Here is a 25,482-nt window from a genome sequence, read left to right as displayed (position 1 = left end):
TTTCTTTCTTTCTTTCTTTCTTTCTTTCTTTCTTTCTTTCTTTCTTTCTTTCTTTCCTTCCTCCCCTCCCCTCGCCTCCCCTCCCCTTCTGTCTTGTCATTATCCTCTCCTGCCTTCCTTCCATCCTTCCATCTTATTCCCAGCTCTCTTTCTTTCTTTCTTTCTTTCTTTCTTTCTTTCTTTCTTTCTTTCTTTCTTTCTTTCTTTCTTTCTTTCTTTCTTTCTTTCCTTCCTTCCTTCCTTCCTTCCTTCCTTCCTTCCCCCTCCCCTCCCCTATTCTTATTCACATTCTCTTCCTTCCATCCATCCTTCCACTCTTCCTTAGCCAGTTGGTAGGCTAGTGTTGGACGAGATGGGCCAAAGGTCTAACCCAGCAGGACACTGCTTATATTCTTCAGCTCTTCAACTTCTTCTTCAGCTTCTTCAACTCGCCGTGGCCAACTCGCTGAGGGACAATTCAAGACTGTATTAATGGTTTCATTCAGCTACTTTTGTTATGGGTGACCGTGTTTGAATCAAAATTACTTGTGCTTCTGGATTGACCCATTTTTCTGGCACTTTTCTATTCCTCTCCATTTTCTGAGTTTCTCTCCGCCTAATTCACATTCCCCCTCCCTTGTTTGTTATAGTTTCGAAAGGAAGCTGATCTCCAGAAGTGTCTAAGGAAGATGTCTTATGGATCCATTGATGGCGGTGGGTTTGGTAGCAGAAATACCTTCGGAGGACCAGCAAGACAAGGGTATCAACCTTTAGGTAAGTTGAGCCTCATATGTTAATTCCCCCCCTCCCCGGAATATCTTTTCTTTATAGTCGTGACTATAGTTTTAATAAGGGACGTGGTGGCTCAGTGGGTTAGGACGCTGAGCTTGTCGATCAGAAGGTCGGCAGTTTGGCGGGTCGAATCCCGAGTGCTGCGTAACAGAGTGAGCGCCTGTTACTCGTCCCAGCTTCTGCCAACCTAGCAGTTCGAAAGCACGTAAAAGTGCAAGTAGAAAAATAGGGACCACTATGGTGGGAAGGTAACAGCGTTCCGTGCGCCTTTGGCGTCTAGTCATGCCGGCCACATGACCACAGAGACGTCCTCGGACAAACACTGGCTCTTCAGCTTTGAAACGGAGATGAGCACCGGCCCCTAGAGTCGGAAACGACTAGCACGCACGTGCGGGGGAACCTTTACCTTTATAGTTTTAATGAGTAATAGAACTCAGACAGATCCAAGTACAACAGAAAAGATGTTGAGACTTTGGGAAAAGTGCAGAGAAGAGCAACTGAGATGATTTAAAGGCCTGGAGACTAAAAGAAATGAAGAACGGTTGCTGGATTTGGGTATTCCCTTCTGGTGCTTTGGATAATAGGTTGACTCGCCCTCTTCTTTGGGGCTACCCGTGAGATATTGGAAGACTGCTATCACGTCGCCCCTAGTTCTTCTTTTCAATAAATTAGACATGTCCAATTCCTAGACATTCACCTGTCTGGGATGGTGTAGGTTCTCCTGCTTGAGCAGGGGGCTGGAGTAGAAGACCTCCAAGGTCCCTTCCAGCTCTATTCTTATTCTTATTCTAATTTCTATTCTATTCTATTCTATTCTATTCTATTCTATTCTATTCTATTCTATTCTATTCTATTCTATTCTATTCTATTCTATTCTATTCTAATTTCTATTCTATTCTATTCCTATTTCCATATTCTATTCTATTCTATTCTATTCTATTCTATTCTATTCTATTCTATTCTATTCTATTCTATTCTATTCTATTCTATTCTTATTCTCATTTCTATTCTATTCTATTCTATTCTATTCTATTCTATTCTATTCTATTCTATTCTATTCTAATTCTAATTTCTATTCTATTCTATTCTATTCTATTCCTATTCTAATTTCTATTCAATTCTATTCTATTCTATTCTATTCTATTCTATTCTATTCTATTCTATTCTATTCTATTCTATTCTATTCTTATTCTCATTTCTATTCTATTCTATTCTATTCTATTCTATTCTATTCTAATCTAATTCTAATTTCTATTCTATTCTATTCTATTCTATTCTATTCTATTCTATTCTATTCTATTCTATTCTATTCTATTCGTATTCTAATTTCAATTCTATTCTATTCTATTCTATTCTATTCTATTCTATTCTATTCTATTCTATTCTATTCTATTCTATTCTATTCTATTCTATTCTATTCTATTCTATTCTATTCCATTCCATTCCACTCCACTCCACTCCACTCCACTCCACTCCACTCCACTCCACTCTACTCTACTCTACTCTACTCTACTCTATTTTATTCTTTTCTATTGTTTTGTAAAGTGGTACTAGACCGTTGCATGATCTTGATTCTATCCCTGTATTAATTCAGCCTAGGATTGCTTATTTTGCTGAAATCTACAAGGTGTTTTTGGACACTACCTGGGCTTGTAACTAGTCCATATTCTTGATGGCGGTGGTGATGATGATGAAGATGATGACAGTGACAACAGCAACAGCAACAACAATAATAATAATAAAAGTGGGAAGAGATCTTGGAGGCCATCTAGTCCAACCCACTGCTCAGGCATGATGTTACCCATTCATTCATGTCCAACTCTTGGTGATTCCATGGGCCAGGTCTCTCCATATCTTCCCATCTTGCCCTACTTCTTTGAGTTTTTCTATTTTCTGGCTGGTGTCAGCTTTGATGGTGTCCGGCAATTATGGTGTCCACCAGTGCTTTTTTTGTAAAAGAAAAAGGTGCCGGAACTCACACATGTCATACAACCCACCTTGCCTACCCTACAAGGTTCCATCCAAAAAAGGTGCCGGAACTCCGTTCTGAGCGTTCTATGAGAAAAAAAGCCCTGGTGTCCACCATGTTCTTTGGTGGCCTGGTTTCCTTCTACTACTAACTCTCCCCAACATAATTGCTTTCTCCAGCTCTTTCAGAAACAAAGGTAGCTACAGGGAACACAGTAGAGCAGACTGATCTATATTTGATTGCCAGGCTGATGTTCGTACTTTTCCATATTCAGCTCACGTTCATCGCTGCGACCCAGTGTAAACCGACGTTTTATTTCCGGGCTGAATTTTACTGCGTTGAGTGATCTGTGATCACTAGGAAAGTGATTGAAATGAAATGATTTTTTTTTAAAAAAAGAAATCATTTCAACTTTGACTTTGTCATATATATATATATCCGTGCCACTCAAGTGTCAGGTCACGTCTTTCTAACTCTGAGGGTCTTCTGTTTCCTGGCACTGTTTCCCATGCATTCAAACTACACGGCAAGCCACAAAATATAAGTTCAAACCAGGAAGATCCAATCCTCCCCATTTCCTTAGCACCCTGTAACACCTTATTTTTAGCTTCTGCTTCCCCACCAACCCGCCACACAAATCTAGACCTGTCCTTCTGCCTTTGCTTAAACGGTGCATCAGTTGTCAGGAAAGAGATTCTCGCTTTCTCTGTTTCTCCAAGTCCATAAGACTGAAGTGACACGTGAATATGCTGGTAAAGTTCCCCGGGATGTCATTGACAGTGTTGGAAAATGTCACTCAGGGGAGTCACAGGAAGGAACTTTAAAAAAAAATATTAGGCTTTACCCATTTAAAGCCTTCATCCGAAACAAGAAGACTAAAGCGAGGAGCAGAGTGGCATAAAGCTGCAATTCCATTGCTGAAGGACAAGCTTTTATGGACATGTTTAGAAAAAAATGCTTACAAGCATTAGTCTATAAAGGGAAAGAATTTGTTACATTAGCAACCTGGTTGTTAAGTGATTCTGGCTTCCCTGTGGAATTGGCTGGTTAGGAGGTCACAAAAGGTGGTCACATGAACCCAGGACACTACAACCATCATAGGTCATGAGTCATAGACGGATCCTGATGAACAAAATCAATGGGGAAGCCTGCAGGAAGTCAGAGGTTGTGTGAATAGAATAGAATAGAATAGAATAGAATAGAATAGAATAGAATAGAATAGAATAGAATAGAAAATATGGAGTAGAGTGGAATAGAATAGAATAGAATAGAATAGAATAGAATAGAATAGAATAGAATAGAATAGAATAGAATAGAATAGAATAGAATAGAATAGAAAATATGGCATGGAGTGGAGTGGAGTGAAATAGAATATAATAGATAATATGGAATAGAATAGAATAGAATAGAATAGAATAGAATAGAATAGAATAGGGGTGTCAAACTCAATTTCATTGAGGGCCGCATCAGCATTGCGGTTGCCCTCAGGGGGCCGGGTGGGTATGGCCAGGGTGGGCGTGGCCTACTGGGTAGGCGTGGCTAGAGTGCGTATGGCCTACTGGGTGGGCGTGGCCAGCTCTACATCGTTCGCATCAAGGGTGCCTATGGGGGCCTGGGCAGGAGTGGGGCAGATCTGAGGGTCTCTGGCAGAAGGAGGGTCTCTGGGCTAGGGCCAAGGCAGTGGGGGCCATTCCCTCACTGTTTCCAGGATGGCTTCGCGGGCCGCATGAAACCACTTTGCGGGCCGGATCTGGCCCCCGGGACTTGTGTTTGACATGTCTGGAATAGAATATGGAAAATAGAATAGAATAGAATAGAATAGAATAGAATAGAATAGAATAGAATAGAATAGAATAGAATAGAATAGAATAGAATAGAATAGAATAGAATAGAATAGAATAGAATAGAATAGAATCTTATTGTTGTTGTTATCATTATTGACAAGACTTCATTTGGTGACCATTCAAAGTCATGACGATTTTGAAAAAAAAATATTTATGACTGTTCTTCACTCGACTGCTGCAGCTCCTCCATGGTCACATGATCAAAATCCAGACACCTGGAACCGATTCATATTTATGATGGTCGCAGAGTCCCCGGGGTGTGTGTCACGTGATCCCCTTTTGCGACCTTCCAACAAGCAAACTCAACGGGGGAAGCCAGATTCACTTAAGGACTGTGTTATTAACTGAAGAACTGCAGTGATGCCCTTAACAACTATGGCAGGGAAGGTCGCAAAGCGGGTCAAAACTCACTTAACAACCATCTTGCTTAGCAACGGAGGTACTGGGCTCAATTGTGGCCGTAAGCCAACAACTACCGGTATGTAACTAAGAAATAGATAAAAAATAAAGGACCGTCCAGATTAGCAAGTGTGTCAGCCGTGCTTGTACCTGGTTTGCTTCTACCAGTAACTAATTGAAATTTGTAGATTAAGGAAACCGATTTTCCTACAAATCCGGTCGTGAGGGCCTTTGGATAGATCACACAAGTATCCAGCTGAAAATCAGAAGTTGATTAAGATTGAGCACCAAATCTAAATGTCATAAGCCGGAGCGGCAAGGAAACAGCTTGCCCCAGTGAGTGGCGTGTCTCGTTCCAACCATCATCCTTGCAATCCTTGTTTCTCTCCCCTCGAAGCTCAATCGGTGCCCAACTCAAATCAGGATTAATCACCCCGGCTCAGCTGTTGCTCAGCGGTCCTTCTCCGTCCCTGTGTAGAAGGGTGGAAAGCAGAGAGAACAAAGCCTCGGGTCCTTGGTGCTGTCTGAACTTGGTGGTTTTCTTTCAGTCTTTGCATTATTGGCCAAACTAGGTAACATCGGTGTCACTACTTAGTACTACTTGGGAAAATGAAATGTCTGCAAGAAAACAACCAGGTTCAAAGGACATCACAATTCTTCTCCTCCTTCTCCTTCTCCTTCTCCTTCTTGCAAGCCTCACTCTATTCTAGCACTAATGATGCTACCACATTGGGTCATAAAACATCTGCAACAACCAAGCTCAGAGAGGACCAAGGACCCCACAATGTCTGCAAGAAAACAATCAACTTCAAAACACACCACAGTTCTTCTCCTTCTCCTTGCAAGCCTCACTCTGTTCTAGCACCGATGATGCTACCAAGTTGGGTCATGAAACCACTGCAACAACCAAACTCAGAGAGGACCAAGGACCCCACAATTCCTCTCCTTCTTCTCCCACCCCTTCCCTTTTCCTCCTCCCCTTCTCCTTCTCCTCCTTCTTCTCTTCCTCCTCCTCCTTCTCCTTCTCCTTCTTCTCCCTGCAAACCCCACTCTGTTCTAGCACCAATGATGTTACCAAGTTGGGTCATAAAACATCTGCAACAACCAAACTCAGAGAGGACCAAGGACCCCACAATTCCTCTCCTTCTTCTCCCTCTCCTTCCCTTCTCCTCCTCCTTCTCCTCCTCCTCTTCCTCCTCCTCCTCCTTCTCCTCCTTCTCCTTCTCCTCCTTCTTCTCCTCCTCCTTCTCCTTCTCCTTCTCCTCCCTGCAAACCTCCTTCTTCTCCTTCTCCTTCTCCTCCTTCTTCTCCTCCTCCTTCTCCTTCTCCTCCTCCCTGCAAACCTCCTTCTTCTCCTTCTCCTTCTCCTCCCTGCAAACCCCACTCTGTTCTAGCATCGATGATGCTACCAAGTTGGGTCAGGAAACCTCTGCAACAACCAAACTCAGAGAGTACCAAGGACCCCACAATTCCTCTCCTTCTTCTCCCTCTCCTTCCCTTCTCCTCCTCCTCCTCCTCCTCCTCCTCCTCCCCTTTCCTCCTCCTCCTCCTCCTCCTCCTTCTCCTCCCTGCAAACCCCACTCTGTTCTAACATCGATGATGCTACCAAGTTGGGTCAGGAAACCTCTGCAACAACCAAACGCAGAGAAGACCCAAGAGCCCCTCATTGCAACCTCAAGCTACAAGTATTCCCCTTTATTTTTAAAGCGAGCCCTTCTTCATGGCAAAGAAGCCATTTCAAATGCAGCCAGACATTGTCCACTGAAGTCCTCTCTTTGCCTGGCACTGCCAGCCTGGGCAGGCGGCCACGTGTCTGGTGGATGTTCTCCAAGGTACTTGAGCAGATGGGGCTGGGCGGGTGGGGTTGGGTAGCCAGCCAATCCTCTGCAGAGCATCTTGTCTGCTTGGCAGTGGAGGAGAAGCCTCCCCATTGATGGAGCTGAATGGAGGAGGCCACCTGGGATCCGCAGGCAAAGAACTCCTCCTGGATTTTTGCAAACCTCATCCTACATGGAGAATGCCATCTGCTGCTTTGTGAGACGGTCCTTGCAGGCAGAGAGAGAAGTCTAGCTCATGTGTAGATAGAGCAGAGGGGTAGTATCTGAGTGGCTGCCACAAGGCAGAGGGGGCCAGGTTGTTCACCAAAGCACCAGAGGGAAGGACGAGAAACAGTGGTTGGAAGCTGATCAAGGAGAGAAGCAACCTGGAATTAAGGAGGAACTTCCTGACAGTGAGGACAATCAACCAGTGGAACAGAAGTTGCCTTCAGAAATCGTGGGTGCTCCATCATTGGAGATCTTTAAGAAGAGACTAGACAATCACCTGTCTGAAATGGTGTATACTGCTTGAGCTGGGGGCTGGTCTAGAAGACCTCCAAGTTCCCTTCCAGCTCTATTCTATTCTATTCTATTCTGTTCTGTTCTGTTCTGTTCTGCTCTGTTCTGTTCTGTCCTGTCCTGTCCTCTCCTCTCCTCTCCTCTCCTCTACTCTCCTCTCCTCTCCTCTCCTCTTCTCTACTCTACTATTCCTTATTGTATCCTGTTCCATCCCATCCCATCTCCGTTCCATTCCATTCCATTCCATTCCATTCCATTCCATTCCATTCCATTCCATTCCATTCCATTCCATTCTATTCTATTCTATTCTATTCTATTCTATTCTATTCTATTCTATTCTATTCTATTCTATTCTATTCTATTCTATTCTATTCCTTAATTCTATTCTGTTCTATTCTATTCTGTTCTGTTCCGTTCCATGCCATTCCATATTTTCTTTTCTATTCTATTCTATTCTATTCTATTCTATTCTATTCTATTCTATTCTATTCTATTCTATTCTATTCTATTCTATTCTATTCTATTCTATTCTATTCTATTCTATTCTATTCTATTCTATTCTATTCTATTCTATTCTATTCTATTCTATTCTATTCTATTCTATTCTATTCTGTTCTGTTCCATTCCATGCCATTCCATATTTTCTATTCTATTCTATTCTATTCTATTCTATTCTATTCTATTCTATTCTATTCTATTCTATTCTATTCTATTCTATTCTATTCTATTCTATTCTATTCTATTCTATTCTATTCTATTCTATTCTATTCAGTGAGGGACTGTTTCAACATTCCCTTGCTGGCTTTCATGACTAAAGATTTAACTCCCCACTCTTGACATCTAGCCTGGCACCTTCCCAGTCGCACCAAATGATCTCTTGAATTGGAATTGGAAGAATTTGCTGCAATACGCACATCAGCTTGAAAGAGGAAACTGTTTTCTATGGGGAGTTACCAGTAAATATGGAAATACATCAGTGGGAGTCATGATCCCGAATGGTTGTGTATATCTAGTTTAATGAAGTGTAATGAGGTGTATCGAGTCTAATGAAGAGAAGGACTGAGGGTGACATCAAAGCAGTCTTCCAATTTCTAAGGGGCTGCCACAAAGAAGAGGGTGGGGGGAGTCAACCTATTCTCCAAAGCGCCCGAAGGCAGGACGAGAAGCAACGGATGGAAACTAACCAAGGAGAGAAGCAACCTAGAATGAAGGAGAAATTTCTGATAGAACAATTAGTCGGTAGAACGGTTTACCTTCGGAGGTTGTGGACTCTCCATCAACTGGAGGTTTTTAAGAAGAGATTGGACAACTCTTTGTCTGGAATGGTGTAGGGTCTCCTGCTTGAGCAGTGGGTTGGACTAGAAGACCTCCAAGTACCCTCCCAGCTCTGTTTTTCTGTTATTTTATAATCACAGATCAATTAACCAGTGGAACAGCTTGCCTTTAGAAGTTGTGGGTGCTCCAACACTGGAAGTTTTTAAGAAGAGACCGTGTGTGTGTGTGTATGTGTGCGTATGTGTGTATCTCCAAGACAAAGCCCCCATTTAAATGCAGAAATGCCGCATCCCGTTTGTCTTTTATGGATGCGATAAACTCCATAATTCATAAGCGATGTTTGCTGGTCGCTTAGTTTAAATTTTCATGTTGCTTTTTGAGTATTTAGAACGTAAATCACTTTTAGGGTGGTTTATGAGCTCGTGCAAGCGGGGAGGTGGGGGGGTGGGACTGGGGAGAAGTGGCAGCGTTAAAAATAAGCCGAAGTAGAATTAAATTAAGAATGATTGTTTATTCAGCCTATATGAGGGGCTCCTGTCCTTTTCCCTCTGAGAAAATCTACTGGGAAATCTGAAAAAACTGTCTTGATGGAATTATCTCCTGAGCAGAAAGTATCAGATGACAATAAATGGCAGCCTTTTTCAGGAGTTGCTATTTTTACGCTGTCCCATAAATTCATTTAAGATGCGACCCGTCAGAAAACAAAAGGAAGGATTGCTGCAATTTTTATTCTTCTTTTCGGGGGGGGGGGGGGAACGTAACAACTTCCAAACAACTTGATCGGGAATTCAGGGCATTGCAAAAATCCTGAAGGGTTTGTGGAAAGGGCCTTCCTTTCAAACTCCAGCAAATTATGTTGTTGTTAGCTGCGAAGTCGTGTCCGACCCATCGCGATCCTATGGCCAACGTTCCTCCAGGCCTTCCTGTCCTCTACCATCTTCTGGAGTCCCTTTAGGCTCACGCCTCCTGCTTCAGTGACTCCATCCAGCCACCTCATTCTCTGTCGTCCCCTTCTTCTCTTGCCCTCAACCTTTCCCAGCATTAGGCTCTTCTCCAGTGAGTCCTTCCTTCTCATTAGGTGGCCAAAGGATTTGAGTTTCAACTTCAGGATCTGGCCTTCTAGAGCAGCCAGGGTTGATCTCCTCTAGGACTGACCGGTTGGATCGCCTTGCAGTCCAAGGGACTCGCAGGAGTCTTCTCCAGCACCAGAGTTCAAAGGCCTCAATTCTTTGGCGCTCAGCCTTTCTTATGGTCCAACTTTCACTGCCATACATTGCAACTGGGAAGACCATAGCCTTGACTATACGCACTTTTGTTGACAGGGTGATGTCTCTGCTTTTTAGTGTGCTGTCTAGATTTGCCATGGCAGTAAATTATACAGAGGGGCATATTGTACTGACATTAATGATAATGGCTCATTTGTTTTATTTTTATTTTTTTACAATAACAACCTTAGTGCCTGGTGTGCTGGTGTGTTGTCTTGGTTCATATATTTTTGTTTTAGAAAAGAATATACAATTAATACTAGTGGTGGAGCAGTGGGCTAATGCCTCCTTAAGTAACACCAGCTGCCTGCAATTAGTGCAGGTTCGAGTCCCACCAGGCTCAAGGTTGACTCAGCCTTCCATCCTTCCGAGGTAGGTAAAATGAGGACCCAGAATGTTGGGGGCAATAAGCTGACTTTGTAAAAATGCCACTTAATAAGCAGGTATATACATAGAATGAAGGCTTCGTCCAGTGCGCTCCCACAGAGAGGGCCTCCTCAGGGTGCAGTCGGTCAGAGAGTGTTGGCTGGTGACCCCCAGGGGCAGGGCCTTCTCTGTGGGTGCACCAGACCTTTGGAACCGTTTACCGGTTGGGCTCCGGATGGCTTCTGACCTTCGCTCCTTCCGCCGTGACCTAAAAACTTACTTATTTGAACAAGCCGTCCTGGTCTGATGGGTTTGGGGTGTTTTAATATTAATTTTATTATTTTTACTGTAATTGGGTTATAATGTTTAATTCTTTTTTAACTTTCGTACATTGTATTTCTATTGTATTTATTGCCCTGTACACCGCCCTGAGTCCTTCGGGAGAAGGGCGGTATAGAAATTAAATTATTATTATTATTATTATTATTATTATTATTATTATTATTATTATTATTATTATTATTATTATTATTATTATTATTATTATTGCTAAGCACATTGTGCTTTATATTGTAAGCCGCCCTGAGTCTTCGGAGAAGGGCGGGATATAAATGGGATTTAAAAAAAATAAGAATTATTTTTTATATTTCCATAATTAGTATGTCAGTTAACAATATATTTCCTTGATCTTCTCTTCACCCAGTAGGATTCTCTTTCTACAACATTAAACAAATATAATTTCTACTATTTGATATTTTCCACATTTAAATGATTAAATAAAAACATTTTCTTCTATATTCATACCAGCAATAGTAGCACCCATTTATAGCATTTTTTTTCTTATCAGCTTACGTTATTTTCGTAAGAGTCATCTTATTGATTCCCCATATCTTATTTTCATAAATCTTGTTATGAAATCAATTTCTCTATAATATTCAAACAATTCTTGTCAAACATAAAGTTACCAGTATTTAACATCTAACTATCCAAATTTTCCATTTAAATATATCATCCCAGTATTTTCATATTTCAAATATTATAGAGATACTCTACTACTTATCTATCACAACATCTATCCATAACAACTTACTGGTCAGTATATATTTCACTTATATTTGTAAAAATTAGTTAAATCACTATATATCCTTTTTTTCCCTATTAAGCCTAATTTCCCCTCAATATTTCAATCACTTGTTAATCCTAAATCTTTTCAAACTTAATTTGTCTTTAAAATTCAAATCTTTCCTTCACTTACACCATCCTAATATTTTTTACATTTTGTATCTTATCAAAAATACCATATTACTTATACAGGTGAAACTCGAAAAATTAGACTATCGTGCAAAAGTTCATTTATTTCAGTCATGCAACTTAAAAGGGGAAACTAATATATGAGATAGACTCATTACATGCAAAGCAAGATAGTTCAAGCCGTGATTTCTCATAATTGTGATGATTATGGCATACAGCTCATGAAAACCCCAAATCCACAATCTCAGAAAATTAGAATATTACATGCAATCAATAAAACAAGGAGTGTACATAGAAGAATATTGGACCTCTGAAAAGTATAAGCATGCATATGTACTCAGTACTTGGTTTGGGCCCCTTTTGCAGCAATTACTGCCTCAATGCAGTGTGGCATGGAAGCTATCAGCCTGTGGCACTGCTGAGGTGTTATGGAAGACCAGGATGCTTCAATAGCAGCCTTCAGCTCTTCTGCATTGTTCAGTCTCTTGTCTCTCATCTTTCTCTTGGCAGTGCCCCATAGATTCTCTATGGGGTTCAGGTCAGGCGAGTTTGCTGGCCAATCAAGCACAGTAATCCCACAGTCATTGAACTAGGTTTTGGTGCTTTTGGCAGTGTGGGCAGGTGCCAAGTCCTGCTGGAAAATGAAGTCAGCATCCCCATAAAGCTCGTCTGCGGAAGGAAGCATGAAGTGCTCCAAAATCTCCTGGTAGATGGCTGCATTGACCCTTGACTTAATGAAGCACAATGGACCAACACCAGCAGATGACATGGCTCTCCAAATCAACACAGACTTTGGAAACTTCACACTGGACTTCAAGCATCTTGCAGTGTGTGCCTCTCCATTCTTCCTCCAGACTCTGGGTCCTTGGTTTCCAAATGAGATGCAAAAGTTGCTCTCATCAGAAAAGAGGACTTTGGACCACTGACCAGGTCTGTTTTTCTTTAGCCCAGGGAAGACGCTTCTGACGTTGTTTGTTGTTCAGGAGCGGCTTGACAAGAGGAATACGACATTTGAAGCCCATGTCCAGGATCCGTCTGTGTGTGGTGGCTCTTGATGCACTGACTCCAGCCTCAGTCCACTCCTTGTGAAAGTCCCCAACACTTTTGAATGGCCTTTTCCTGACAATCCTCTCCAGGCTGCGGTCATCACTGTTGCTTGTGCACCTTTTTCTTCCACACTTTTCCCTTCCACATAACTTTCTAGTAATGTGCTTTGATACAGCACTTTGGGAACATCCAACTTCTTTTGCAATTACCTTTTGAGGCTTTCCCTCCTTATGGAGGGTGTCAATGATGGTTTTCTGCACAACTGTCAGGTCAGGTCAGCAGTCTTCCCCATGATTGTGATTCCTACTGAACCAGACTGAGAGACCATTTAAAGGTTCAGGAACCCTTTGCAGGTGTTATGGCTTAATTAGCTGATTAGAGTGGGACACTTCGAGCCTAGAATATTGCACCTTTTCACAATATACTAATTTTCTGAGATTGTGTATTTGGGGTTTTCATGAGCTGTAAGCCATAATCATCACAATTACGACAAATCACGGCTTGAACTATCTTGCTTTGCATGCAATGATTCTATCTCATTTATTAGTTTCCCCTTTTAAGTTGCATTACTGATATAAAAGAACTTTTGCACGATATTGTAATTTTTTGAGATTCACCTGTATCTTATCCCACTTATTCTAAAGTCCCTTTATGGCCAAAGTTATTTGTTTTTGTTTTTTTTTATTGAAAAGTTTTACAATACATTTTTTAGATAAAAAAACCCTCCTCTCCCTCCCCTCTCCCCAACCCTCCCCTCCCCTCCCCCCTCCCCGACTTCCCAGAGCTGAATACAGGGTATAGTGTTACAAACATAAGCTAAAATATGCTAACAACAAAAATAAAACATTAAATTCTATCGCACTTTAACTCTCCATAGGCATAATATTACTAACAAATAACTAATTATACATCATATAAGACCACTACTTATTCAAATGCTAAATGAAACTTTTTAGTCCCATATTTATTCTGAATATATTCGATCCATCTTCTCCATTCCACAATGTATCTCTGTTGCTATTGGTCTTTCAAATATGCTGAAATCTTTGCCATTTCCGCCAAGTTGGAAACTTTCAAAGTCCATTCTTCTATAGTCGGCAGTTCCTCCTTCTTCCAATATTGCACTACTAAAAGTCTTGCTGCCGTGATTAGATTCAACATCAATTTAGTGTCTATGACAGTAAAATCTGTAATAATACCCAACAGAAACAACTGCGGAGAAAACTTTATCCTTTTCTTAAATATCTTTTGCATATTCCACCAAATTTCAATCCAAAAAGCTTTGACTTTTTTGCAAGTCCACCATATATGAAAATACGTTGCATCCTCACAACCACACCTCCAACATTTGGGGTGGCCGTTATTTGTTATTTGTTTGAAGTTATTTGTTTATTTAGCCATCTTCAAACAAGTGTTTACTCATATAATATTCCATCTGGTGGGGTGAATCCATGCATTTGTTTTAACTACCCAGTTAAAACTACTAGTACTACTTCTTCTTCTTGTCCCAAAAGTGCTTTTTCAGGAGGTAACTGGACTTTTTTTTTTGTTTTTCTTTGAAGACGTTTCACTTCTCATCCCAGAAGCTTCTTCAGCTCTGACTGGATGGTGGGGAATGGAAGGATTTATACTCCTTGCAGACAGCCGGTCATTTGCCTTCTTTCGGAGAGTTGTTGAGGCCACCTGGAGGTTTTATCTGTGTCCTCCCGGGCACCTGAGTGGTGTAAATGTTTGTGGAGCCTTCTTGGAACTTCTGAAAGGACTGTGTGGTAGACTGGAGATAGATGATGTTGTATCCCACCACCACTGTTGAGGGAGGGTTGTTCAATTTTTGACGCAGATGGCCTCTTTGACCCCTCTTTCAAACCAGTGGTCCTCTCTGTCCACAACGTGGACTTTGCTCTCTTCAAAAGAGTGGCCTTCGTCTTTCAAATGCAGATGGACTGTTGAATCTGGTCCTGATGGGTTTGTGTTGTGTCTTCTCCTTCTCCTCCTTCTCCTTCTCCTCCTCCACCTCCTCTTTCTCCTTCTCCTCCTTACAAACTTCACTCTATTCTAGCACTAATGATGCTACCAAGTTGGGTCCTAAAACATCTGTAACAACCAAGCTCAAAGAGGACCAAGGACCCCACAATTCTCCCCCTCCTCCTCCTCCTCTTCTTCTGTTCTTCTTCCTTCTCTTCTTCCTCCTCTTCTTCTTCCTCCTCCTCTTTTTCTTCCTCTTCTTCCTTCGCTTCTTCCTTCTTCTTCCTCCTCCTCGCCCCTCCTCCTCCTCCTCTTCTGTTCTTCTTCCTTCTCTTCTTCCTCCTCCTCTTCTTCCTCCTCTTTTTCTTCCTCCTCTTCCTTCGCTTCTTCCTTCTTCCTCCTCCTCCTTCACCTCTTCTGTTCTTCTTCCTTCTCTTCTTCCTCCTCCTCTTCTTCTTCCTCCACCTTTTTCTTCCTCCTCTTCCTTCGCTTCTTCCTTCTTCCTCCTCCTCCTCCTCCTCTTCTGTTCTTCCTTCTCTTCTTCCTCCTCTTCTTCTTCCTCCTCGTCTTTTTCTTCCTCCTCTTCCTTCGCTTCTTCCTTCTCCTTCTTCCTCCTCCTCCTCCTCCTCCTCTTCCTCCTCCTCCTCCTCCTCCTTTTCTGTTCTTCTTCCTTCTCTTCTTCCTCCTCCTCTTCTTCTTCCTCCTCCTGTTTTTCTTCCTTCTCTTCTTCCTTTTCCTTCTTCCTCCTCCTCCTCTTCCTCCTCCTCCTCCTCCTCCTCCATATGGGATTTACTTTTTAGCACATTGTTCTTGTTGGTATTTATTATTTACTTGTGGTTAGAAGGAGCTCATCTCGGCTGCCAAATCTGCTTCTTTCTTGGCTTGTCTTAAAATAGGCCCTTCATTAACGTGGAAGAAGTTGTTTCTTGAGCAGCTTTTTCTCACGTGTCACCACAGATACATGGAGCTTTTACTCAGAGGTCATCCACCTTAGAGGAGGCTGATTGGAATAAATTGGACAACATCCAGTCAGGCTGCTCTAAACACGGCAGAGCCTGAATCCAACCCATTGCTTTTCAGCAGAATTTATTCACACATGCTGCTGCCTTGTCATCTTGCGCAACGTGAACAGGAATTTATGCATATTGGAATCGGCTTTTTTTTTATTTTTCTCCCTTTAGGCGAAGTACTCACAACCCTAGGCATTATTTCCTTTTTATTTCTCAACAGACCAGGAAAAGCTCTAGTCAAACATTCTTGTCTTTTTCTTCGGGAAACACTTAATTGTTCCTGGTTGGCTTCCCTAGACCCCGACAGTTGGTTTAAAGATAAAAATTCTTTTTTTAAAAAATCACCTTGTAATCCCTTAATTCGGGATAGAATTGGGGCGACTGGATGGAACCGAGCATTTACTGGCTGGATGCCCTTCCTGACACCTATGCGGAGGGCACAGCAAGTACTTTTTTTCCACTGTGTGTGTGTCCTCGGAAAGAAACATCTGCAGCTACCTAGGATTGAGCTCTCAACCTTCTGAGTGGGAGATGTTTCGCCACTAGGCCACCCTGCCTCTCAGTTTGTCTAAAGTTTTGCATCATAAAACCATAGGGTGGGATGAAATTCGGGAAGCCATCTAGCCCAGCCTTATCTTTGGTGCAGGAGCAACTAGAACATCTCCCTCCTTCATGAGGCAGCCCCTTCTACTGGCTAAGAGGCCCTAAACGAATTAGGTATCTCTAGTCTCACGAAAAGAAGTCATCACCGAGCTAACTGTTACTCGGGAATCTTCTTGCAGCTCCACCTAAAACAGGAAGTGGAAATAAGAACGGTTGCTGGAATTGGGTACGTCTAAGTTTAATGAAGAGAAGGGTGAGGGGCGACAGGATAGCAGTCTTCCAATATCTCAGGGGCTGCCCCAAAGAAGAGGGGGTCAAGCTGTTCTCCAAAGCCCCTGAAGGCAGGAGAAGAAGCAATGGATTATTTGTTTGTTTGTTTATTTATTTATTTATTTATTTATTTATTTATTTATTTATTTATTTATTTATTTTTGCAGTCATCTTCTTTGACTTGCTTATTTGGTTTCAATAAAACGATAGCCCTGCACCCCAAATAGTTTAAATCAATCCGCTCTGATTTATTGTCTTCAACTCTTAACTCTCTCTCTCTCTCTCTCTCTTCCTCCTCTCCGACGTTATTTCTGAAATCTCCTCCACCATTTTCTACTGTCTTGTTTGGGGAAGAGGGTAGTAATATTGGTTTACTGCGCTATAAAAACGCTTTTATGTTTTGGAACTAGCATATTTACGTGCTGGCTGACTTCTGCTCAAACACTCTCCTCCCCCCCCACATTCCCTGCCTGTAAGTAAGACACTCAAACAGGTCCATTAATCTCCACGTGGTTGGAGAGTAGGAAAGGATGGCTTTCTCGAGAGAAGCCCAGGGTTTACTACTCCTGTCTGAGACAGTGGAACTATGCCAGGGGCACCAAGCTGGGAGCATCCTCCCACAAGCGGCACACATAGTCCTTGAATTATGACGGTCTCTGAGTCCAAAATTTCTGCGGCTAAATGAGACGGCTGTTCAATGAACTTTGCCCGATTTTACAAACTCACCACAGTTGGGAAGTGAATCCCTGCAGTTGTTAAATTAGTAACACGGTTGTTTCAATGCATTTGGCTTCCCCGTTGACTTTGCTCGTCCGAAAGTAGGAAAACCGGGTTGTGTGATCCCGGAACAGTGGAACAGGGCCGTAACCTTCCTTAGACTACCATTGGGTCCCCAAACCCTTACTCTATATACCTTGCCTATATATTCTACTTTGGGGGCCGGCCATTTTGATAGCGGGGGAGGGAGCTCTGCTTGGGATAACTTTGGCTTTCTGCTCTATCCTCTTGCCTTTGTCCCCATGAGAAAGGAATGTGTCTCCCTTATCAGGGAGACGGTTCCGAAATGAAATGAAACTGGAGAAGACCTTAAGAGATGCACCAACTGTGCCAGCTAACCGTTCTTCTGTTCGCCTGTGGATTGGCTGGATTTCAAAGGAACATTGCTGGGAGGAGGAGTATTGCTGGCTTAACTATACCGTTTCGGCGGGCTTTTCCCCCAGTTCTCGCCTTGACTTCCCTCCTGTCACTGGGTAGTCAGAATATCTCAGAATAGAATAGGAGCTGGAAGGGACCTTGGAGGCCTTCTAGTCCAGCCCCCTGCTCAAGCAGGAGAACCTCTACCATCTCAGACAGGTGACTGTCCAGCCTCTTCTTAAAAGACCTCCAGTGAAGGAGAACCCACGATTTCTGGAGGCAAAGCTGTTCCACTGGTTGATCGTCCCCCCTGTCAGGAAATTTCTCCTTAAATTTCTCCACCAAGAGCCTTGGTGGAGCAGTGGGCTAATGCCTCCTTAAGTAACACCAGCTGCCTGCAATTAGTGCAGGTTCGAGTCCCACCAGGCTCAAGGTTGACTCAGCCTTCCATCCTTCCCAGGTAGGTAAAATGAGGACCCGGATTGTTGGGGGCAATTAAGCTGACTTTGTAATAATGCCGCTTTGGGGGGGGGGCAAAAGCCCTAATAAGCAGGCATATACATAGAATGAAGGCTATTGCTAAGCATATTGATTTGTGCTTTAGATTGTAAGCCGCCCTGAGTCTTCAGAGAAGGGCGGGATATAAATGGGATTAAAAAAAAATCCAGGTTGCTTCTCTCCTTGATCGTACTTCAGTTATTATACTACCGCTATAACCACATGGAATTAGCGTAGCATACAAGCCAACTAAAGCCCTCTAAAACACCCCAAAGGACCCAGCAACCCCAGAAGAAAAAACAAAAACAGGAGTCATCTACAACAGAGTTCCACAAACTTTACAGCTTGGTGGCCTGGAGGGAAAGGGAGGAGTAGGGAAATGTACATGCGTGCATGTGCAAAACAGGTACGTGCATGGCAGCAGGGCTAGAGCGCGTGAGCCTGCGCAAGCAGGCCGCGTGCGCACATACAGTGGCCCTGGTGACAATGCTGGCACCTGCATGCATGCACAAATGGGGTTGCTAGCACCCACGCAGCGGCACCAGCTTGAGTGGGGAGGGTGCGTGCACACGTGCGTGCTCTTGGCAGCCATTCCTGTGGCCCACAGGCCACAGACCGTCACAGCCCACAGATTGGGGGCCCTGATCTACAACATACAGTCTAAAGACTGCAACAGCCACTACATTGGACAAACAGGTAGAAGATTGGCAGAGTGTATCCGTGAACAGCAACTCGCAGTCAGAAGACACGATGAAGACTTTCATTTCACAATACAGTATATGGACAGATTTAACCATAGTTTCATCTGGGAAAAGTGTAACCAGCCTAGATCAAGCCAAGTCCAAAAACGCTAGGGAATGTCTAGAAGCCTGGCACTCTTGACAAATTAACCGTCAACAGACACATAGACATGAACAATATCTACCTCCTGTGCAAAAGAAACAATCAACAAGCAAAAACAGAACAAAAACAAAACAAAAGCCCAGAACCTCTCCCCACGAGCAATCAGCACTGAGATGAGCAAAGATTAACTCCAAGATTAACATCAGACCAACATTCAACAAGCCAAGAACACCCCAAACCAGTTAAAAGAAAATAACCCAACAAAGGAACCTCCAGGACTTATCGCACCAGCACTGACAGGGCTAGCCAGGAGAATGTAAATTGAGAGCAAACCCCACTCCTTAGCACCACTGAAGAGGTTACCTCGTTGAGTCATGAGATGTCTGCATGAAAACAACCAAGCTCAGAGACCACTATAGACCCCACACTCCTCCTCCTCCTCCCCTTCTAGGACTGATGAAATTACCTAGTTGGGTCATGAAACCCCACCGTCTTCCTCCTCCTCTTCTCGCCTTCTCCTCCATTCACAAACCCCACTCCTGTGCTGATGATGTTCCCTAGTTGGGTCATGAGACGTCTGCAAGAAAACGACCAAGCTCAGAGAGCACCAAGGACTCCACAGTCCTCCTCCTCCTCCTCCTCCTCCTCCTCCTCCTCCTCTCTACAAACCCTATTCCCTTCTGGCCCTGATGATGTTACTTAGTCATGAAATGTCTGCAAGAAAACTACCAAGCTCAGAGAACACTAAGGACTCCTTCTCCTCCTCCACCTCCTCCTCCTTCTCCACCTCCTCCTCCTCCTCCCTACAAACCCTATTCCCTTCTAGCCCTGATGATGTTACTTAGTCAAGTCGTGAAACATCTGCAAGAAAACAACGAAGCTCAGAGAGCACCAAGGACCCCACAATTCTCCTCCTCCTCCTCCTCCTCCTCCTCCTCCTCCTCCTCCTCCTCCTCCTGATACCTAGCTGGGTAATGAAACATCTGCACAAAAACGGTCAACCTCAGAGAGAACCAAAGGCCTCTTGTTTTAACCCTGAGCTACAAAGAGTCTCTTTTATTGATACCATCCTTCATTCAGCCCCCTGCAGATGCTTCATAGCCTTTTAGCTTGTGACTGCTTTGTTTCAAGGATTGGCACTCCAGCTCTGTCCACCTCTTCAGAAACGATTGTAGATGCCTCAGGAAGGGCAGAGAGGTTTCCAGGATGATGACAAATTGTGAAGCTTCCTAAAATAGCAAGTCTGCCTAAGTCCAGTCAGGTGGACGGAGGCAAGCCAACAAATCAAAGTCAGAAGTTGCCGGGGAGAAGAAGGGTCTCCCTGCAGATCTCATCAATGAACAATAAAGGAAGTTTTGTCTCTCTATTAGCTGAAACGATGCCCGCTGGTGCCCTTGCAGAACGGTTAGAGGGTCTTCGTGTTACATGCAAGTAGCAGAGACACGCACGAATAACAAAATAAGAAAAGTCAGTAATTCTATTATCTGTCCCCTATATTACAAGAACCGCCCCACCCCAGATTGCCTGCCTTCCCTTGGAAATTATCAGCAAATATTCATGGATCTTGGGGGAGATCAAGCTTATGCTACTTGCAGCTGCGCAAGGACTCCAAGCTAGGTCGTTGCTTGACCCTGTCGTCTAGCTTTTTTTTTTGCAGTTTCCCGACAGTTCAACCTTGTTGGTCTGCAGGCATACGGGAGGGGAAGCAAGACAATTGGAGACAGTGCAGTATCAGCTGTACTGTTGAAGTTACCTAGCTTGGGTAAGGAAAATGATCTCAGAGACCACCAAGGACCCCACAATCCTCCTCCTCCCCCTCCTCTTCCTGCTCTCCACAGACCCCACTCTCTTCTAGCACTGATGATCTTACCTAGTTTGGGTAATGAATATTTGCAAGAAAATAACCAAGCTCAAAAGAGCACCAAGGGCCCCACAGTCATTCTCCTCCTCCTCCTCCTCCTCCTCCTCCTCCTCCTCCTCCTCCTCCTCTCCGCAAACCCCACTCCTTCCTAGCACTGATGATGTTACCTAGTTGGGTCACAAAACATCTGCTAGTACACAACCAAGCTCAGAGAGCACCAAGGACCCCACAGTCCTCCTCCTCCTCCTCCTCCTCTTCTTCTTCCTCCTCCTCCTCCTCTCCACAGACCCCACTCCCTTCTAGCACTGATAATGTTACCTAGTTGGGTCATGAAACATCTGCAAGTAAATAACCAAGCTCAGAGAGCACCAAGGACCCCACAGTCCTCCTCTTCCTCCGTCTACACTCTGCACACCACACTTCCTTCTAGCACTGATGATGTTACCTAGTTTGGGTAATGAATGTTTGCAAGAAAATAACCAAGCTCAAGAGAGCACCAAGGATCCCACAGTCATTCGCCTCCTCCTCCTCCTCCTCCTCCTCCACAGACCCCCCTCCCTTCTAGCACTTATGATGTTACCTAGTTTGGGTCATGAAATGTCTACAAGAAAACCACCCAGCTCAGAGAGCATCAAGGACTCCCCAGTTCAACCCTGAGCTTCAGATATTCTGCATTGTTTAGAGAGAACCACACTTGGAAAGGAGAATGTTTCATCCACGTGCTGAACTTAACTTTTCTTTCTTGCTGTTTCCCCCCCAAGAATGTACAAAATGTCTTTGCAGCTTACTTTTTCATTGCTGATCCTTTTTTATTCCTCCAAAGCAGACAAAAGACATGGGTGAACGTTTTGTCAAAGAGTGCTTTGGTTTGAGGGACAAATATTCTTCAGGTCAGATGGTTAAGCATCTCTGACTTTGAGGGGCAGGGAAGAGAGATTAGGGGGCCCCAATGCCCTTCATCCCTCGAACAATTCAAAGCGGTACAGGAAGTCCTCTACTGATGACCAGAGTTGACCCCATAGTTTCCATTGCTAAGTGAGACTAGAAAGAGTGCGGAGAAGAGCAACCAAGATGATCAGGGGACTGGAGGCTAAAGTATATGAACAACAGTGGCAGGGATTGGGTGTGCTTAGTTTAATGAAGAGAAGGACGAGGGGTGACAGGATAGCAGTCTTCCAGTATCTCAGGAGCTGCCCCAAAGAAGAGGGAGTCAAGCTGTTCTCCAATGCACCTGAAGGCAGGACAAGAAGCAACGGATGGAAACTCATCAAGGAGAGAAGCAACCTGGAATTAAGAAGAAACTTCCCGACAGTGAGGAGAATTAACCAGTGGAACAGCTTGCCACCAGAAGCTCTGGGTGCTCCATCACTTCCGGTTTTTAAGAAGAGACTGGACAGTAAGCTGTCTGAAATGGTATAGGGTTTCCTGCCTGAGCAGGGGGTTGGACTAGATGACCACCAAGGTCCCTTCCAACTCTGTTGTTGTTGTTATTGTTATCATTATCATTATTATTATACCTCCAGGGTCCCTTCCAACTCTGCTATTCTGTATCCTTTAATAATAATAAAGCAGGTTGTGCAACTGTACATAAGGAGAATAACCGATATATTTGTTTTGATAGTTGCTCTGCAAAACAAGAAAAAAAAAATACTTACATTTTTCCTAGTCTTCTTTTATCGGTTAGTTCTTCTAGTCCTTGTCTTCTCACAATGGAAATATTCTTTTTGGCACTGCTTAGTAGAAGCGAGAGATGGAAAAAAAAATTAGGTTATTTTCCTCACTGTGCAATGAACCTTGGATTGCAAATAACAGAGAGACTGCCTTACCTTCAGCGTGTGCGGTTGTGATCTCTCATCGCAATTGAGATGTTTTGCTGAGCAACACTGAGCTTCAGCACGAGGCCCTTCGCTCGGGTGTCAGTCACACAACCGAGTTTCCAAACGCTCAAAGTTCTTTCTCTCCGCCACAAACTCACTTCAAACTCAAGTAGGAGATCTCAGAAAGCGGAAATCTCGGAGAATTGCCATTTGTGTGTGTGTGTGTCTCTGTAGTATGTTGGCACGTATTCTGATCATCCAGGGAAAGTCCATTGAGTAAGACAGGCTATTTAATTCTGAAGCAAAAGCTCAGTGTAACAGAGGGAGAGAATCAAGATCACGTGAAGGGTTAATACCACTTTACAATGCCTTGGTAAGGCCACACTTGGAATCCTGCATCCAGTTTTGGTCACCATGATGTAAAAAAAGATGTTGAGACTCTGCAAAGAGTGCAGAGAAGAGCAACAAAGATGATTAGGGGTCTGGAGGCTAAAACATACAAGGAACGGTTGCTGTAATTGGGTAGGTCTAGTTTAATGAAGAGAAGGATGAGGGGCAACATGATAGCAGTGCCCCAGTATCTCAGGGGCTGCCCCAAAGAAGAGGGAGTCAAGCCATTCTCCAAAGCGCCTGAAGGCAGGACAAGAAACAATGGATGGAAAGTCATCAAGGAGAGAAGCAACCTGGAACTAAGGAGAAACTTCCTGACAGTCAGAAGAATTAATCAGTGGAACTGCTTGCCTTCAGAATTTGTTGGGTGCTCCATCACTGGAGGTTTTTAAGAAGAGACTGGACAGCCGTTTCTTTGACATGATATAAGATCTTTTGCTTTTGAGTGAGGCTTGGACTAGAAGACCTCTACGGTCTTCTTCCAAGTTCTTTCCCACTCTGTTATTTTGTTACTCCGTTATTCTGTGACAACAAAAGAGGGATGGGTGGAGAGCAGAGAGCAGGGGAAGGAGATGGAGTCTGCCATTAATGAAGGAGGGAGAAAGGAGAGGAGACGAAAGGAAAGAAGGAAGGAAGGAGAAGAGAAGGGGAGGAAGCAAGGGAGAGGAGAGGGAAAGTGAGAGAGGAGAGGAGAGGAAGGGAGAGGGGAAGGTAGAGAGGGGAGGAAAGGAAAGGAAGAGAGGGAGAAAGGAGAGGAGAAGGGGAGAAAGGAAGGGAGAGGAGAAGAAGAGAAAGAGGAGAGAAGAGGTAGAAGAGGGGAAGGGAGAGGAGAGGAAGGGAGAGAGGAAAGGAAAGGAGAAGAGGGAGAGAAGAGGAGAAGGGAGAGAGGAGAGGAGAGAGGAAGAGGGAGATAAGGGGAAGGGAAAGGAGAGAAGAGGTAGAAGAGGGGAAGGGAGAGGAGAGGAAGGGATAGAGGAGAGGAGAAGAGGTAGAAAAGAGGGGAAGGGAGAGGAGAGGAAGGGAGAGAGGAAAGGAAAGGAGAAGAGGGAGAGAAGAGGGGAAGGGAGAGAGGAAGAGGAAGGGAAAGAGGAGAGTAGAGGTAGAAGAGGGGAAGGGAGGGGAGAGGAAGGGAAAGAGGAGAGGAGAAGAGGTAGAAAAGAGGGGAAGGGAGAGGAGAGGAAGGGAGAGAGGAAAGGAAAGGAGAAGAGGGAGAGAAGAGGGGAAGGGAGAGAGGAAGAGGGAGATAAGGGGAAGGGAAAGAGGAGAGTAGAGGTAGAAGAGGGGAAGGGAGGGGAGAGGAAGGGAAGGAGGAGAGGAGAAGAGGTAGAAAAGTGGGGAAGGGAGAGGAGAGGAAGGGAGAGAGGAAAGGAAAGGAGAAGAGGGAGAAGAGGGGAAGGGAGAGAGGAAGAGGGAGATAAGGGGAAGGGAAAGGAGAGGAGGTAGAAAAGTGGGGAAGGGAGAGGAGAGGAAGGGAGAGAGGAAAGGAGAGGGGAAGAGGGAGAGAGGAAGAGGGAGATAAGGGGAAGGGAAAGAGGAGAGGAGAAGAGGTAGAAAAGTGGGGAAGGGAGAGGAGAGGAAGGGAGAGAGGAAAGGAGCGGGGAAGAGGGAGAGAAGAAGGGGTTAGGGAGAGAATTGGCATGAAGCGATGGGGAGAGGAAGAGGAGGAGGCCTGTGATGTTTGCTTTTTTTTCCCTTGCAGACGTTTCATTACCCAACTAGGCAACCTCATCAGTGCTACTAGTTTGGTACTGAAACATCTGCAACGCAAGTACCCAGCTCAGGAAGCACTAACCCCCTAACCCCAGAAACTAACATTTACCACTAAATTGTGTTTCCTCTATAGAGAAATAAAAGGGGGGGGATTGTTGGAAGCTTCCCTCTGAATCGTCTCCTGTGCAAATCACGATAGAAACCAGGTTGTCTGTCACCCAACCAGGCCGACCAAAGGAAGGCCTGGATGAGACATTTTTCCTTTGGTCTTCGTTCTCCATCTCCTCCCCCATCACCCAGCCGACATCCGCTCCACTTTGATGTTTCTTCCTATGGATTTAAAAAGCAGGCGAGTTCCTAATTTGTAAAGCCAGCCAAGCGAAAATGATTACTCTAAATTAGAAGCCACGGAGCAGGCTTGTGGGGCCGCGGTTTCTTTACAGCTCCTCTCCTGGAACTTCCAAAGGAAACAAACCACGATTAACTAAATCGTTGCGAATACGTTAATTCCTGGCTGAACAGAAGGCAATTTTTCTACCAAATCGGGTCAAAGCGTTGTAAACTGATGCACGAATTCGCCCGGAGTGCATGGTGTTCAAAACATTTAGGGTTAGGGTATAAAATCTCCTTTAAAAAAATAAATAAACAAACAAATAAAATAAAATAAAATAACATCTCTTCTGGGTGGTTGTGAGTCCTGTTTACAAGTGCCTCGGGTTAACATCCCAATTTTTATGCGCGTTTTCTGGATGCAAGCTATTTAAAATTAGATTTCGTTTTAACTGCCTTCTTAAATATAACTTGCATACGTTCAAAGGGTTTTTATAAGTTGGCCGGTACTGAATTTTGTGGCAAGAC

The 25,482-nt window shown here is 43.9% G+C and overlaps 1 long non-coding RNA gene across 1 annotated transcript in view; it reads left to right on the top strand.

The window, feature by feature from the left end:
* Window positions 1-627: 627 nt before the first annotated feature.
* Window positions 628-25,482, top strand: part of LOC310650676 — a 33,425-nt gene continuing 8,570 nt past the window's right edge. Inside the window, exon 1 of the long non-coding RNA XR_014494411.1 lies at window positions 628-753. This is a non-coding gene — a long non-coding RNA (uncharacterized lncRNA). The remainder of the gene's footprint in view (window positions 754-25,482) is intronic.

The sequence above is a fragment of the Vipera ursinii genome (assembly GCF_947247035.1).
Source record: "Vipera ursinii genome assembly, contig: scaffold_244, whole genome shotgun sequence".
In the NCBI taxonomy this organism is placed as follows: Eukaryota; Metazoa; Chordata; class Lepidosauria; order Squamata; family Viperidae; genus Vipera; species Vipera ursinii.
Note: the sequence above shows the minus strand (reverse complement) of the source record. Positions and strands in the feature narration are given on the sequence as shown.